Genomic DNA, 15,089 nt, shown 5'->3' with positions numbered 1-15,089 from the left:
AGAGCTTAGTTTACATCTAACTTCTATAGATCATTCCAGGAAGGATTGGGGACACAGGTGAGTCTTAGCACAACATTTCACCCTCAAACTGATGGGCAGGCTGAACGTATTATTCATAACCTAGAAGATATATTGCAAGCCTATGTTATTGACTTGAAGGGTAGATAGGACGATCATCTGCTACTTATCAAGTTTGCTTATAATAATAGCTACTATTCTAGCATCCAGATGGCACCATATGAAGCCTTGTATGGCAGAAAATACAGGTCACTTATTGGTTGGTTTGAGGTTGGTGAGACTAAAGTAATAGGCCCAGACATGATTCAGCGAGCTATGGATAAAGTAAATCTTATTCAGGAGAGACTATTAACGGCCCAGAGTTGACAGAAGTCATACGTAGATAATCAACGTCGATACTTAGAGTTTGAAGTTGGAGATTGGGTGTTCTTGAAGGTGTCTCCAATGAAGGGTGTGAAGAGGTTCGACAAGAAAGGGAAACTTAGCCCAAGGTACATTAGGCCTTACCAGATTGTTCATAGAGTGGGAAAGATTGCCTATGAGTTGGATCTACCATCTGATTTAGAAGTAATGCACCCAGTATTTCATGTGTCGATGCTTCGCAAATGTATTGGTGATCCTTCTAGGGTATTCCCTGTGGATGATGTCCAAGTGATGGAGTATCTATCTTATGAAGAATGCCCTATAGCTATACTTGATCGCCAAGTCAGAAGATTACGTACCAAACACGTGGCTTCCGTCAAGGTATTATGGCAAAATAAGAATAGAGAAAAGATGACCTAGGAAGCCGAAGAGGAGATGAAGAATAAGTATCCTCACTTGTTCCCTATACCCACATGTAATCTAAACCCCTAAATTAGTTGTATTGATTAATGAGAAAATTATGTGTAATAACTATTATAGAGACTTCCCAGAATCCAGATAAGACCTTATGAGGCTAGTTAATATTCGAGGACGAATATTCTAAAAGAGAGAAAGATGTTATATCCCTTACTTTTGTACATTGGAACATTTTAAGCTTCTCTAAAGCTACCACATGATCCATGTTATCCATGACTTTATAAAAGGATCCTAAGGAAGAGAGGATATAGCGCCCCATATCTTACACATACTAGTTCTATATGAAGTAGTGATGGTTTGAAATAGGTTTGGAAGGATTTGAAAGGGGTTTGAGGCCAAATATTTTATCACGGTAATCGATCTACTTGTTTAAGCTACTGGTTTAGATGTATTACATAATTAAGCTACTCGAGTACACGTCTAGCTTAAGTAGCAAGGATCACACAAGTTCTTAAGGTAAGACTAATTGCTAACCTACCAAAAAGAACAAGTAAGTGATGAACCTACTTAGAATGTGTGGACTGCATTTAAATAAAAAAAGACAAGTAGGTGATGCATCTACTTACGAACTTGTGGCAAGAATTAAGGAGGAGATGCACCTACTTTCTTAAGGCAATAGACAAGATTATTTCCAAATGCGATATAGAGATTTTTATTCCGGTTTTTAATTAATATATGAATTGTTTATAAATTTTATTTGGTCTAGATTATTAAGTGAGGATTAGGGATTAATTGAGATTAATTAAGCTAATTAGACTACTAAGTGGGCCCTACCAAGGCACGTGGCAGGAGATGATTGGTGTGTAGCTTTTGGAGGGACACATGTCAACCACATGAAAAGCACATGGAGACATGTCAACCATATGGGCAGCATATATCTATCTATCTTAATGATTAAGAAGCTCGTTTTATCCCATTCTTCTTCAACTTAGACGTAGAGAGAAAGAGGCTCTCAACTTCCTCAAGTGAAGAAGAAAAAAGAGAGAGTCACGGTAGCCATGACATCTCTACCAAGCACGGCCAGCCTTCCTCTTCTTTTCACCATTAAATTCCTAATGTAATTCAACCCTCTAGAAGATCCATAGCAACGTGGAATTGATCCTAAGGGCAGCAAGATTGAATTAATTGAAGTCGCCAAATTTCAGCTAACTGAAGGAGACAACTTGTTAAGGTAAGGTTTGATCATCTTTTTACACGTCTTAGTAAGGGTTTAGACGTGTTGTAAATGTGTAAACGTGAATTGGAGGTATGAAATTATGTATGTTGTCATTGGAATGTTGTTGAAGCTGTGTAGGGACTATTTTTATTTAGAAATAGTGAATCAATTTTAATTAAAATTTTAGTTGTTATGGATTATGTAATGAGGATGAAGAAATTAAATGGAATTGGAAGTGAAAAAACTCTGTGATTAGTGTTGGTGTTGAAATGGACAGAATTGGAGTTGCTTAAATTAGATTGGGTTGATTGTTGTTGTTGCTATTATTGGTATGGATTATGTATTAAAAATGAAGGGATTGTATATGTTAATGTTAAATTCCCATTTGGGGCGTGTTGGGGCTATTCTAATCTAAAAATGATGGATTAGTTTCGATTAATGTTGTGGTTGTTGTTGTCATTGGTTGTATGATGAAAGTGAAGGAATTTGATATTTAAAGTTATAATTAAGGCTCTAGTGTTGTTGTAATTATTGGACTATTATAAGGTCATCCGATGAAGTATTGTGGCAAACTATTAAGAGTAACTTGATTACATCGTAGTTGTTATGCTAAAGATTATGGAATGTTGTAATGTGTGGGTTGATTCAGCATAGTGTGCGGGCTGTTTCGAAACATTCTTGAATCTTGTCTTGGCTAACTTTGATATACCACTTAAACATGTAGTTATGGATGTTGACTTGGTTGTTATGTAGTTGGGTTGAATATAAGTGAAATATCGCCTAATTTTCTAGAAATGAGCTGCTAACGTTGGAGTGCGTTATGAAACCTTCCCGTAGTTTAACCATACTTCTTGACTTCTTAATCTAGGTTGAGATACTATTGGGCAGCATACGTGTTGTGTGGAAAATAAGTGCTAAAGGTATGTAAAGCCTATATCTTCTTTCTTTTGGCATGTCTTAGACGTAAGTGATGAATGATATGAGCTTTGGGGTAATTTCATTCATAAATTCTGAACATGATTCATGATCCTTATTCACTTCTGAATGTGAAAACTCTTAAAGTAGTTGAGCTACTACCCTCGAGCCTTCTATATGTTGAATAGTAGTTAGATGGATAAACCCCTATTCCTAAAGACTCTACGATGACAAATGTCTCTAATTCCATAAGTTGTTTCGCATTATCTTGATACATGTCTATGATTCCTGAGGCTCCATTTGATATGGTCCATGGTGACATTCAAAAGGTACTTGAGATGACTACTATCTTGATTTTCAAATGATGGTTCATTTTGATTATTTTATTGAGTCTCAAACGATGATCTAATTATATATGGTTGCTCATGATATTCTACTTGTGCATACTGTTATTACCTCTTTCACCGAGTCTCGGGCCGGGTATGTTATCGTGCACAGCTTTATTATATTTTCATCGAGGTTGAGTATGGTATATTACATGTATATGATGATATGATTAGGGCACCGAATCCCATAATGGGCGGGGTACGGTATATGATAATGATATGCATGATTTGCTTCGTAAGGCACAGGTATAGTGAGTTCTTGATTATCATACTTGTCTCCTGGACTATCTACTTCAGTTATGGTCTTTCCTATTGTATTTCATGCTTTACATACTTAGTACATATCTTGTACTGACCCCCTTTCTTGGGGGGCTGTGTTTCATGCCCGCAGGTACAAGTACTAGCTTCGATGATTCATCAGCTTAGGATTCCTATTCAGCTATCTTGGAGTGATTCTTTGTCTCGGAGCCTAGACTTTTGGTATAGACCCTTTTTTGATGTATATATATATATATGTTTATTCAGGGGTATAGTGGAGCCCTGTCCCACCATGTGATACTGTTGATACTCTTAGAGGTCTGTAGACATATGTGTAGGTTGTGTGTATATATGTTCGGTTATGCCTATATGATTTGTATTTTGGGACGTTCTCATTCGTAGTGACAGCCTTATCGGCTCGTGTATTATGATATTCAAATTGATTGCGCCTCCTCAGGAGACTATTATCTTGATACACGTGACTTAACAAGTTTGGAAAATAGATTTAAGATTAATGAGTGTGAGAAATGTGTTTATATTAAGACACTTCAAACAAGTTATCATTATTTTTTATATTTGGATGATATGCTAATAATGAGTAACGATATTGCTAACATAAATGCTACTAAAAGTATGCTTACTAGTAAATTCGATATGAAAGATCTAGGAGTTGCCGATTTGATATTGGAAATTAAAATTCATAAGACTCCTCAAGGTCTGGCATTGTCTCAATCTCATTATATCCAAAAGGTACTTGAAAAATACAAGTACTTAAACTTTAAAAGTGCAAAAATACCAATTGATGTGAACCTTGATCTTGCTAAGAATAAAAGTGAAAGTCGGCCTCAATTTGATTATACTAGAGTGTTGGCAAGTTTAATGTACATCATGAATTGTACAAGACCAGACATAGCTTTCATGATAAGTAAATTGAGCCGATACACAAGTAATTTCAATTAAAATAATTGGATGACAATGATATGAGTTTTGGAATATTTAGAACACACTCAAAATTTTTCTTTGCATTATAATAAGTATCTAGCAGTTGTTGAAGGATATAGTGATGCAAATTGGATTACTGGGTCAACTGAAACTAAGCCCACAAGTAGATACATTTCACTATTGGTGGAGGAGCAATATCTTGGAAATTACCTAAACAAACATATATAGCTCGCTCTATAATGGAGTCTGAGTTCATAGCCTTAGACAAGTCCAGTGAAGAAGCTGAATGGCTTCAGAATTTCTTAGAAGATATTCTATTTTGACCCAAACCAGTGGCTCATATATGCATACATTGTGATAGTCAAGCTGCAATAGAAAGAGCTGGAAGCGTTATGTATAACGGTAATTCTCATCACATACGATGAAGACATAATATTGTTAGAAAACTATTCTCTAGTGGAATTATCACAATTGGTTATGTAAAGTCAAAGGATAATATGTTGGATCTACTTACAAAAGGTCAAACTAGAAAGGGATTTTAGAGACCATCAAAGGGAATAGGACTATGGCCGAGGATAAATCATCGTGCTGGTAACTCTACCTAGAAGACTAGAGACCCAAGATCTAGGTTCAAGGAGATCAAACAAAGCCACTGATGATGGTTCAACATTGTCAAAATAATTTTAAAGGTCCATTCTCATGATGAGACAATGTTCAGTAACAAAGATAAAGACATTAAGAATTTTTAATGATTTCTAAATTTGATACAGGTATATCAAATGGTGTATCTACGGGATAACACATTTAGAAATCACCTATGTAAGTGTGAAGTGTAAGCCTGTTTAGGAGAATTTGGTAAGGCCAGTTCTCTATGCACTTATGAATCAAGAAGTGTTCATGGCTGAAATGAATAAAATAATAAGAACCAAAAACAGTTAAAGGGTTGATTGTGTGACTTATGTTGTCTAGATATACACCAAAGCTCGAGAGAATAGCTTTCAAGATGACCAAGCAAATTGTGTCCATGCATAAGCATGGAAATCTGGGCCTTCCACGTAGAAAAAGTATGGCTGCCAACAAGCTTGATTCGTATCTAGGACACAGGATTGAATTGGACAAGAACATTAGAGTTGCTTTCGGCGGTTGTGTCCGTATTCCATACGTTCTCAAGCATTTTAAGAGTGAGTCTGTGGTGGTAGTTAGAGAATCGAAGAAAACTTGGAAGAATCAAGACGGGAGCTCTGATACCATATAAAGGATTAAGCAAGATGAAGCAAACATACTTTTTATTAATAGATGATAACTGAAATATATACACAAGACAAAAATAACAGAGTCTCGTCCTAAGCTTGAACTAATCCTACGCTGGTAACTAAACCAGAAATCAAGGAGAATAAAATAACAAGCTCCTAAAATAGTGGAAATAATAAATAGCAATGTATACAGTAATAAAGTAATAACTATAAACATTAAGCAGTAACACTGTTCTAATAGATATATGTAGGAAGAAGAAGATGTTTTTTGCTAAAGTAGATGCAAAGAAAAGGGGAAATGCCAAGAAAGGGAGGGGGAAATAAAGAGACTTCATATGGGCAGTGGATACAACAAGAGCAAAGCTAGGATAAAGCATCCAATACAGGGAGTAGCCAGGCACAAGTGACACCAATAAAACAGACTATGGAGACAATATGGGTGAGACCACAGAAAACAGAAAAGAGTAAGACAGTAGAGGCATCAATAAATACAAAACTCTAATTCCTTTTAGGTGTTGGGGTAGGTGGGGAAAGTATCAACCACAATAAGAGGTTGAAAACATTTGGACAAGTTGTTAGTGAGTCCTTTGCAATGAAGAACAAATTGGTTTAGTGGGACTGTTAGAAACAAAGATAAAAAGAAATAAGATTGAACCAGGTTGCTGATAAACAATTTGGAGGATGGGGTTACACTACAAATTTGGTGGAGCATTATAATGGAAAAATATGAATTGCTAACTAAGAAGAGACTAGTGAAGATGCATCGAGTCCAGAGACAACCAAACATTTGTTAAGTGAATGCCAATGGTTCATAGATGTCAAGAGAGGTGTTGAGAACTGGAGAATCTTGCCTATTTAGTTGGGAGTTTTGGGGTGAAGAAAATAATGCAGAAAATTAAAACAAAGAATTGGAAGCAGTTTCATTAACAAGTGGTAGCTCCGACTGGGGGGCAATGATCTATCATACTTGGAGAGCCCAAAACTAGGAAATTTTCATAGGAGCACATGTACAGACAGTTGTGATACACACACAAATCAAGAGAGAGATTATAGATAGAATAGACATACAAAGTTCATCAAATAAAGCTTGTAGGTGTCTTTACAGAAAATACTTTATATGTGTTTAATTCACACTAAGCGAGACAATTTTATATCGAGTTGCAAACTAAAGAAACTAATGCAAATACCATTTATAAATATATATTTTTTGCATTTTTAGACATGATAAAAGCTTATATTTACCCCTATACTATGAAAAATTGGTCAGTATCTATCCTCTGTTTCACTTATTGGATTTTTTCCAATTTTGAATTATAGATCTTAGTAGTATCTCAATGCGTGAGGTATTGATGAAATTCTTGTTGTAAATAATGCATGTCGTGTTAAGAGGAGATTGATGAGTAAATTTTAGTATAATGTGAAAGAAAGAAGAAGTCAAAAAGGAAAAGCAGCAAAAGTTGAAAGAAAGGAAAAGTGAAGCAAAGTTGTCAGCCAACAACTTTGTACGCGTTTTCTCAAAATATGAAACCACATTAAATTCTTCCTTTATGCGTTTTCCTTTCCTTATAAATAGAGGGCCTCTTGCCCTCATTTATATCATCTCCGAAAGTGAGAGTAAAAATACAAAGAGAGTTATACACCAAGATAAATATTGTAGTCTTGAGTGTCCTCTTTAGTAGTTGTTTCTTTTACAAGAGAGAAGTGTTAATTGTTGTTTTCTCCTTGTATTTGAGAATAGTGTACTCCATATTATATAGTAAGATCCTTCTACTCGTGGTTTTTCTCCTCTATCAGTTAGAGGGGTTTCCACATAAAATTCTCGTGTCTAATTTATTTCCATATTTATTGTCATATCAAACTTTAGTTGTGGTGCTTTCTCACCCCAACAGTGGTATCAGATCCCTCGGTTATTCTGTCTGTTTTATGCGAAGGTACTATTTGTGAATAGTAATTTTTCACAAATATTAAAATTCGGTGAATAGTACTATTCACATGAATAGTAAATTTTAGTGACGGTACAGTTTGTCATGATTGTTCGCAAAAATATTCAGATATAATCTAGAAAGGTGTGAAGTAAATAACAATGTCAAGTACAATAAAGTTTGACGTTGAGAAATTTAATGGGACTAATTTCTCATTGTGAAAAATGAAAATAAAAGCGATATTGAGAAAGGACAATTGCTTAGCTGCAATTGAAGGCAGGCCCACAGACTTTGTTGATGACGGCAAGTAGAATGACATAGACAGCAACGCAGTTGCTGATCTACACTTGGCACTAGCTGATCAAGTATTGTCTAGTGTGGCGGAAAAGCAGACGGCGAAGGAAATATGGGATACTCTTACAGGGTTGTATGAGGCCAAGTCTTTGCATAATAAAATCTTCTTAAAAAGGAGATTGTATACTCTTTGAATGGCAGAGTCCATGTCAGTTACTGAACATATCAATACTTTGAATACTCTATTTTCGCAACTTACAACAATGGGTTGCAAAATAGAGGGGAGTGAACATGCAGAGCTTCTACTTCAAAGTCTGCCTGACTCTTATAATCAACTCATCATCAACCTGACGAACAATACAGATAGTCTAGTTTTCGATGAAATTGTAATCGTTATCTTGGAAGAAAAAAATTAGCGCAAAAACAAGGAAGACAGACAAGCAAGTTCGCAGCAAGCTGAAGCTTTGATGATGATGAGAGGAAGAACAACAGAACGTGGCCCTAGTGGGAGTCACAATCATGGCAGATCTCAATCAAGAAGCAAAAAGAATATCAAGTGCTAAAACTGTGGCAAGAAAGGGCACTTCAAGAAAGATTGTCGGTTCAAGAAAAAGAGTGAACATCCTGAGCCATCAAATGCTCAAGGGAATGTTGCATGTACCTCGGATGATGGAGATATTTTATGTAGTGAGGCAATATCAAATAATGAAGGCAAAAAACATTTCTCTAATGTTTGGATCATGGACACAAGAGTAACATGGCACATGACTTCCTAGAGAGAATGGTTCCATCAATATAATTCAATCTCAGGAGGGTCTGTGTTCATGGGAAACGATCATGTTTTGGATGTTATTTGTATTGGGTCCATCAAAATAAAGATGTACAATGGCACGGTTCGCACCATTTAGGAGGTACGACATGTAAAAGACTTGAAGAAGAATCTATTATCTTTAGGACAACTAGATGATAATGAATGTTCATATAAGACTCATGGTGGAGTCATGCGAATATTCAAAGGAGCGCTTGTAGTGATGAAAGCAAAAAAATTATTGTAAACATATATGTGCTTAAAGGTGAAACACACCAAGAAGGAGAAGCATCAACTGCGTCAGCAAGTTCATTTGAAAAATCAACGATGATATGGCATCGTAAAATTAGCCATGTGTCGGAACGAGGTTTGAAGATTCTTGCTGAGTAAAAGCTTCTTCCAGGGCTCAAAAAGGTTTCACTATCCTTTTGTGAGCATTGTGTTACCAGCAAACAAAATAGACTGAAGTTTAGCAGTTCCTCTGCTAAAAGCAAAGAAATTTTAGATCTGGTCCACTCTGATATCTGGCAAGCACCGGTGAAGTCCCTTGGAGGAGCGAAATATTTTGTGTCATTCATTGACAATTACTCCAGGAGAAGTTGGGTGAATCCAATCAAGAGAAAGACAGATGTTTTTTCGAGTTTTCAAAGAGTTCAAAGCACGGGTGGAACTTGAATCTGAGAAAAAGATCAATTGTTTAAGGACAGATAATGAAGGAGAATACACTGGTGATGAATTTAATAACTTCTGTAAATAAGAAGGTATTAAACGACAGTTCACGGTGGCATATACTCCACAACAAAATGGAGTAGTAGAGCGGATGAATAGAACTTTGTTGGAATGGAAAAGAGCTATGTTGGCAACTACAGGGTTGGAAAAACCATTCTGGGCAGAAGCAGTCAAAACCGCCTACTATGTGATTAATCGGTCACCATCAATCATAATTGATCTGAAAACTCCAATAGAGATGTGAACAGGAAAACCAGTTGATTATTCTCGCTTACGTATATTCGGAAGTCCTGCTTATATTATGTACAACACTCAAGAAAAATTAAAGTTGGATCAAAAATCTAGAGAATGCATTTTCTTAGGGTATGCTGATGGAGTCAAGGGGTATCGCTTGTGGGATCCCACAGCCCGCAAGGTGGTAATCAGCAGGGATGTTGTATTTGTTGAAAACAAGATACAAGCAAAAGAAGGTAGCACTTCAAAAGAAAAATCAGAGACTACTATAGTTGAAGTTGAAGAAATAGAAGAAGTTCTAGTGTCTTCTGAAGTAGCACCAGAGCACGAAGAACAAGAGCAAGCTGAGATCGAAACTCCAGAAGTTCGATGGTCAACTAGGTAGAGAAGAGAACCAGCTTAGCACTCAGATTATTCTATGGAGAGTAATATTGCATACTGTCTATTAACAGAAGATGGAGATCCTTCAACTTTTCAAGAAGCTATGAAAGGCCAAGAATTATCTCTGTGGGTGGCAGCAATGCAAGAAGAAATTGAAGCTCTTCATAAAAATAAAACATGGGATCTTATTCAATTACCACAAGGAAGAAAGGCCATTGGAAATAAATGGGTCTACAAGATCAAACGCAATGGTAATGATCAAGTGGAGAAGTATCGTGCAAGATTGGTGGTGAAAGGATTCGCTCAGAAAGAAGGTATAGACTTCAATGAGATATTTTCTCCGGTGGTTCGACTCACAACAATTCGAGTGGTCCTGGCGATGTGTGCTATATTTGACTTCTACTTGGAGCAGTTAGATGTCAAAACTGCATTTCTTCATGGAGAGCTTGAAGAAGAAATTTATATACTCTAACTAGAAGGTTTTGAAGAACAGGGAAAAGAGAAATTGGTTTGCAAGTTGAACAAATCTCTATACGGTCTCAAACAGGCGCTGAGTTGTTGGTATAAGAGATTTGATTCCTTCATTATAAGTCTTGGATACAACAGACATAGTTTAGATCTTTGTATTTATTACAAGATATTTGGTGATAATGATTTTGTTATTTTGCTGTTGTATGTTGACGATATGTTGGTAGCAGGCCCCAACAAAGATCGTCTTACAAATTTAAAGGCACAATTGGCTAGGGAGTTTGAAATGAAGGACTTGGGACCAGCAAATAAGATTTTAGGGATGCAAATTCACCGAGACAGAAATAATAGGAAGATTTGGCTTTCTCAAAAGAACTACTTGAAGAAAATCTTGAGACGCTTCAAGATGTAAGATTGTAAGTCAATTTCTACCCCACTTCCTATTAATTTCAGGTTATCCTCAAGTATGAGTCCTAGCAATGAAAAAGAGAGGATGGAGATGTCTCAAGTACCGTATGCATCAGCAGTGGAAAGTTTAATGTTCGCCATGGTATATACAAGACCTGATATTGCACAAGTAGTGGGAGTGGTTAGTCGATACATGGCTAATCCTGGTAGAGAGCATTGGAATACTGTTAAGAGGATCCTGAGATACATCAAGGGTACCTCAGATGTTGCAATGTGTTATGGAGGATCAGACTTTACTGTTAAAGGTTATGTTGACTCAGATTATGCAGGTGATCTTGATAAAAGTAAATCCACCACAGGTTATGTGTTTACTCTTGTTGGAGGAGCTGTAAGCTGAGTTTCAAAACTACAATCTATCATGGCTACATCTACGACGGAAGCAGAATATGTAGCAGCTACACAAGCTAGCAAAGAGGCAATATAGATGCAGATGTACTAGAGGAGCTTGGGCACAAACAAGAGAAGGTTGTTCTGTTTTGTGATAGTCAGAGCGCTTTCCATCTTGCAAAGAATCCGGCATTTTATTCAAGGACAAAGCACATACGAGTTCAGTATCACTTTGTTCGTGAGAAGGTGGAAGAAGACAGTGTGGATATTCAGAAAATTCACACTAATGACAATCTAGCAGATATGTTTACAAAGCCAATCAACAGTAACAAGTTCATATGGTGTCGATCTTCTATTGGCCTAGCAGAAACGTAACATTACAGTAATTGGGTAGAAAGGATGGTGTGGAGACTTAATTGATTCTCAATTAAATCTTCAAGTGGAAGAATCAAAGAAAGAAGAAGTCAAAAAGGAAAAGTGAAAAGAAAGAAAAAGGAAAAGCAGCAAAAGTTGAAAGAAAGGAAAAGTGAAGCAAAGTTGTTGTCGGCCAACAACTTTGTACGCGTTTTCTCAAAACACGAAACCGCGTAAAATTCTTCCTTTACGCGTTTTCCTTCCCTTATAAATAGAGGGCCTCTTGCCCTCATTTATATCATCCCAGAAAGTGAGAGTAAAATTACAAAGAGAGTTATACACTAAGATAAATATTGTAGTCTTGAGTGTCCTTTTTAGTAGTTGTTCCTTTTACAAGAGAGAAGTGTTAATTGTTGTTTTCTCCTTGTATTTGAGAACAGTGTACTCCATATTATATAGTGAGATCCTTCTACCCGTGGTTTTTCCCCTCTATCAGTTAGAGGGGTTTCCACGTAAAATTCTCGTGTTTAATTTATTTCCATATTTATTGTCATATCAAATTTTAGTTGTGGTGCTTTCTCACCCCAACATAATGCACCTTTTCATTTATTCTTAGAGTTGTGGCATGGTAATTTAATAATGTGAAGAACATTTGTTTGTTGTTCGTGTAGTGTGTACTACTCTGACCTTACCTATTACCTATTGTATTTTTGTTTATTTTCTGCAGATTCTTGTTGCATATCATTTAATATTATGCCTCCAAATGGAAAAAAAAAACAATGTTTACGTCCTCCTGATGTACTTAGCAACCTTGACAATAATTTAATCGATAACATTCTAATGAGGTTGCATTTACTAGATGCTGTGAGAACAAGTATATTATCAAAGAATTGGAGATATATTTGGCGCAGACTTCCACAGGTGAAATTTGATCAAACAGTTTGGAAGACAACAGAGGAATTGATGTCCCCTACAATTGGATTTACTCCCATTCTATATCACCCTCTTCGCGTTTCTTATAGGACCAGTTTCCAAACTAACCCTCGACATTCTTCGTCTAGAAGCATGTCCTGATGTTGAACACTTGATGTATTTCCTCTTCCGGAATTGCGTTCAACATTTTGTCCCTAAACTTCCATTTAGTAGTAAACCATACAGATTGCCTTCTTTATTTTTCACATGTTCAGAATTGAGGCATCTGTTATTGTCTAATAAATTCTCCATGGTTCTTTAAGGGATTTGATGGATTAATTAGACTAAAATTAAAATATGTCACAATATCTTCTGAATAGCTTGAAAGTTTGATCTCCCATTGCCCGTTGCTTGAGAATTTGGTGCTAAAAGACTTAGAAAATTTGAACCTCATCAAAATTAATGCTCCTAAGCTAAGGTCATTTGTCTTCCGTGGCAATATACATTCTTTACATCTAGAAAACGTTCCTCTTCTTTCCAATGTTTCATATACGCCTAAAGAATTACCTGTAGAGGCAGAAGATGATCTTTTGAATATTTGAGTCTATTCCTGCTCCCGAGAATCTCAGCTGGAATCAATTTATGGTAATATTGCTTCATAACTTAATTACAATGCATTCTCATAGATGTACTATCTTTTGGGCTTTGAGTCATCCCGATTTTTGACATTTTCTTCCTAGGTGGTGAATGTTGGACCAGCTGAAGTTATACCAGCAAGGTTTCCCTCAGCTCTTAACTGTCTTAAACGTCTTGACATATCTTGGATTACTCTTGGAGAATTCTTTGAGCTTTCGTTTTCTCTTTGCTTGATAAGAAGCTCCCCAAATTTAGAAGAAATTGAAATTAAGGTTGTGACTGATGTTTATTTTTCTCTCTTTTGCATGTTTTTTTCGTCTGTAATGACTTTCTTATTCTGCATGCTCATTAGATCTTCAATTTTAAATTCAGCCTGATGGTTTTTTCTTGATCTTTCTTAGGTGTGTTTTATTAGTGATGAGGACTATTTCAAACCTGTGCCGCGGGATGTTCTTGATGAAATACCTGCAAGCTTCTCGGATATGACTTTCAATCAATTGAGGACAGTTAAGTTTTATGATGTAATGGGAGCAAAGACTGAAATGCAGCTTATCAAGGTTACGTTTTATTGGCCAAGTCTCCAGGTCAAAATGGTAATCAAGCCCTGTAGAACGGAAGCTAGAAAATCTCTCAAAGTACTCGCAGAGATAGCAAAATTTTCAGCGGGAATCATCTAAAGCAGAAGTTGTGTATAATGTAGATTAGTATCTATATCACAATCCTGCTTAATCTTCACTATTCTTTAATCAGATCATGATCTGTGGCTAAAATGTTTTGGTAGTGTAAACAAAAAAGAATGTTCATGCAGTAGTAAGGCTGTGTTTTGCCTTTGCCTTAAGGTACTATGAAGACTTATCTGTTTGGGAACTTATAATTGTGAACCTGGATGAATGTCTTGATTAATCTGTTTTCATATTCTTGAATGATGTATGATTTGAGGCTTTGGTTGTTTATTTTGAAGTTGTGTGTTAAATTCCCTTGGCCAAGTTTGAAGCATTGAGTGAGAACATACTTTTTGTCTGGTTAGTAGAAATTTCTTGCCTGCTAAGGGATTAGTCCAAGTTGGACCGAAAAGTAAGAATTTGTGTAGTTGCAGAACTAAAAAAGTTTTGTCAGGCATCAACCGAAGCAAAAGTTTCTTTGGACTGCAATCCTATTTGATTTCCATTTATGTTTTAGCAGACCATGATTTCGGCTAAAAATTCTCTGGCTGTTAAAGATGAATAGATTGAATTGAATGTCGAAGCAGTAGTAAAATGTTTGTGTTTTTTCCTGTTTGGTGATTGACAGATTCAGATAAGACTTGGAGGTTTTGACATATCTTGTTTGTCACTGTGACAATACTGCTCGGGATTTAAATTTCATTCTTGTCATCTATGAAATGAGACATGGCTTGAACTGGCACTGATTAATTCTCTATTTGATGCCAAGTTTGAGTTCATTGAGTATTTGACGTTAATTCAAGTTTTATACACCGTAGTGTCTTTATACTATCAAGTCATTCAAAAGTATTTACTGGTAAGCCTCGTTAAGACATTGGATTTGAACTCTTCAGTTCCAGACAAGTATAGGAGTACTTCACATTCATTTATTTTCAGGTTCATCTTCTTCTCTATTTCTCCTTCTTTCTATTTTAGCTTGTTGTTTTCTTCATTGTTAACACAACTCGTGTGCCTTAATGATTGTGGTTCTGCAGGATTTGAAATCGAGATTACATTTTTATTTGATGGGGTTAACGTTGTCATGGGTGTGGCGTGTTAGTATGTGTTTCAGCAGAGGCGGAGCGGA

The 15,089-nt window shown here is 36.2% G+C and overlaps 1 pseudogene; it reads left to right on the top strand.

Moving 5' to 3' along the window:
* The first annotated feature begins 228 nt into the window (after positions 1 to 228).
* Positions 229 to 13,978, top strand: LOC129894664 (uncharacterized; annotated as a pseudogene).
* The last annotated feature ends 1,111 nt before the right edge of the window (positions 13,979 to 15,089 follow it).

Source organism: Solanum dulcamara, chromosome 7 (genome assembly GCF_947179165.1).
Source record: "Solanum dulcamara chromosome 7, daSolDulc1.2, whole genome shotgun sequence".
NCBI lineage: Eukaryota > Viridiplantae > Streptophyta > Magnoliopsida > Solanales > Solanaceae > Solanum > Solanum dulcamara.
Note: the sequence above shows the minus strand (reverse complement) of the source record. Positions and strands in the feature narration are given on the sequence as shown.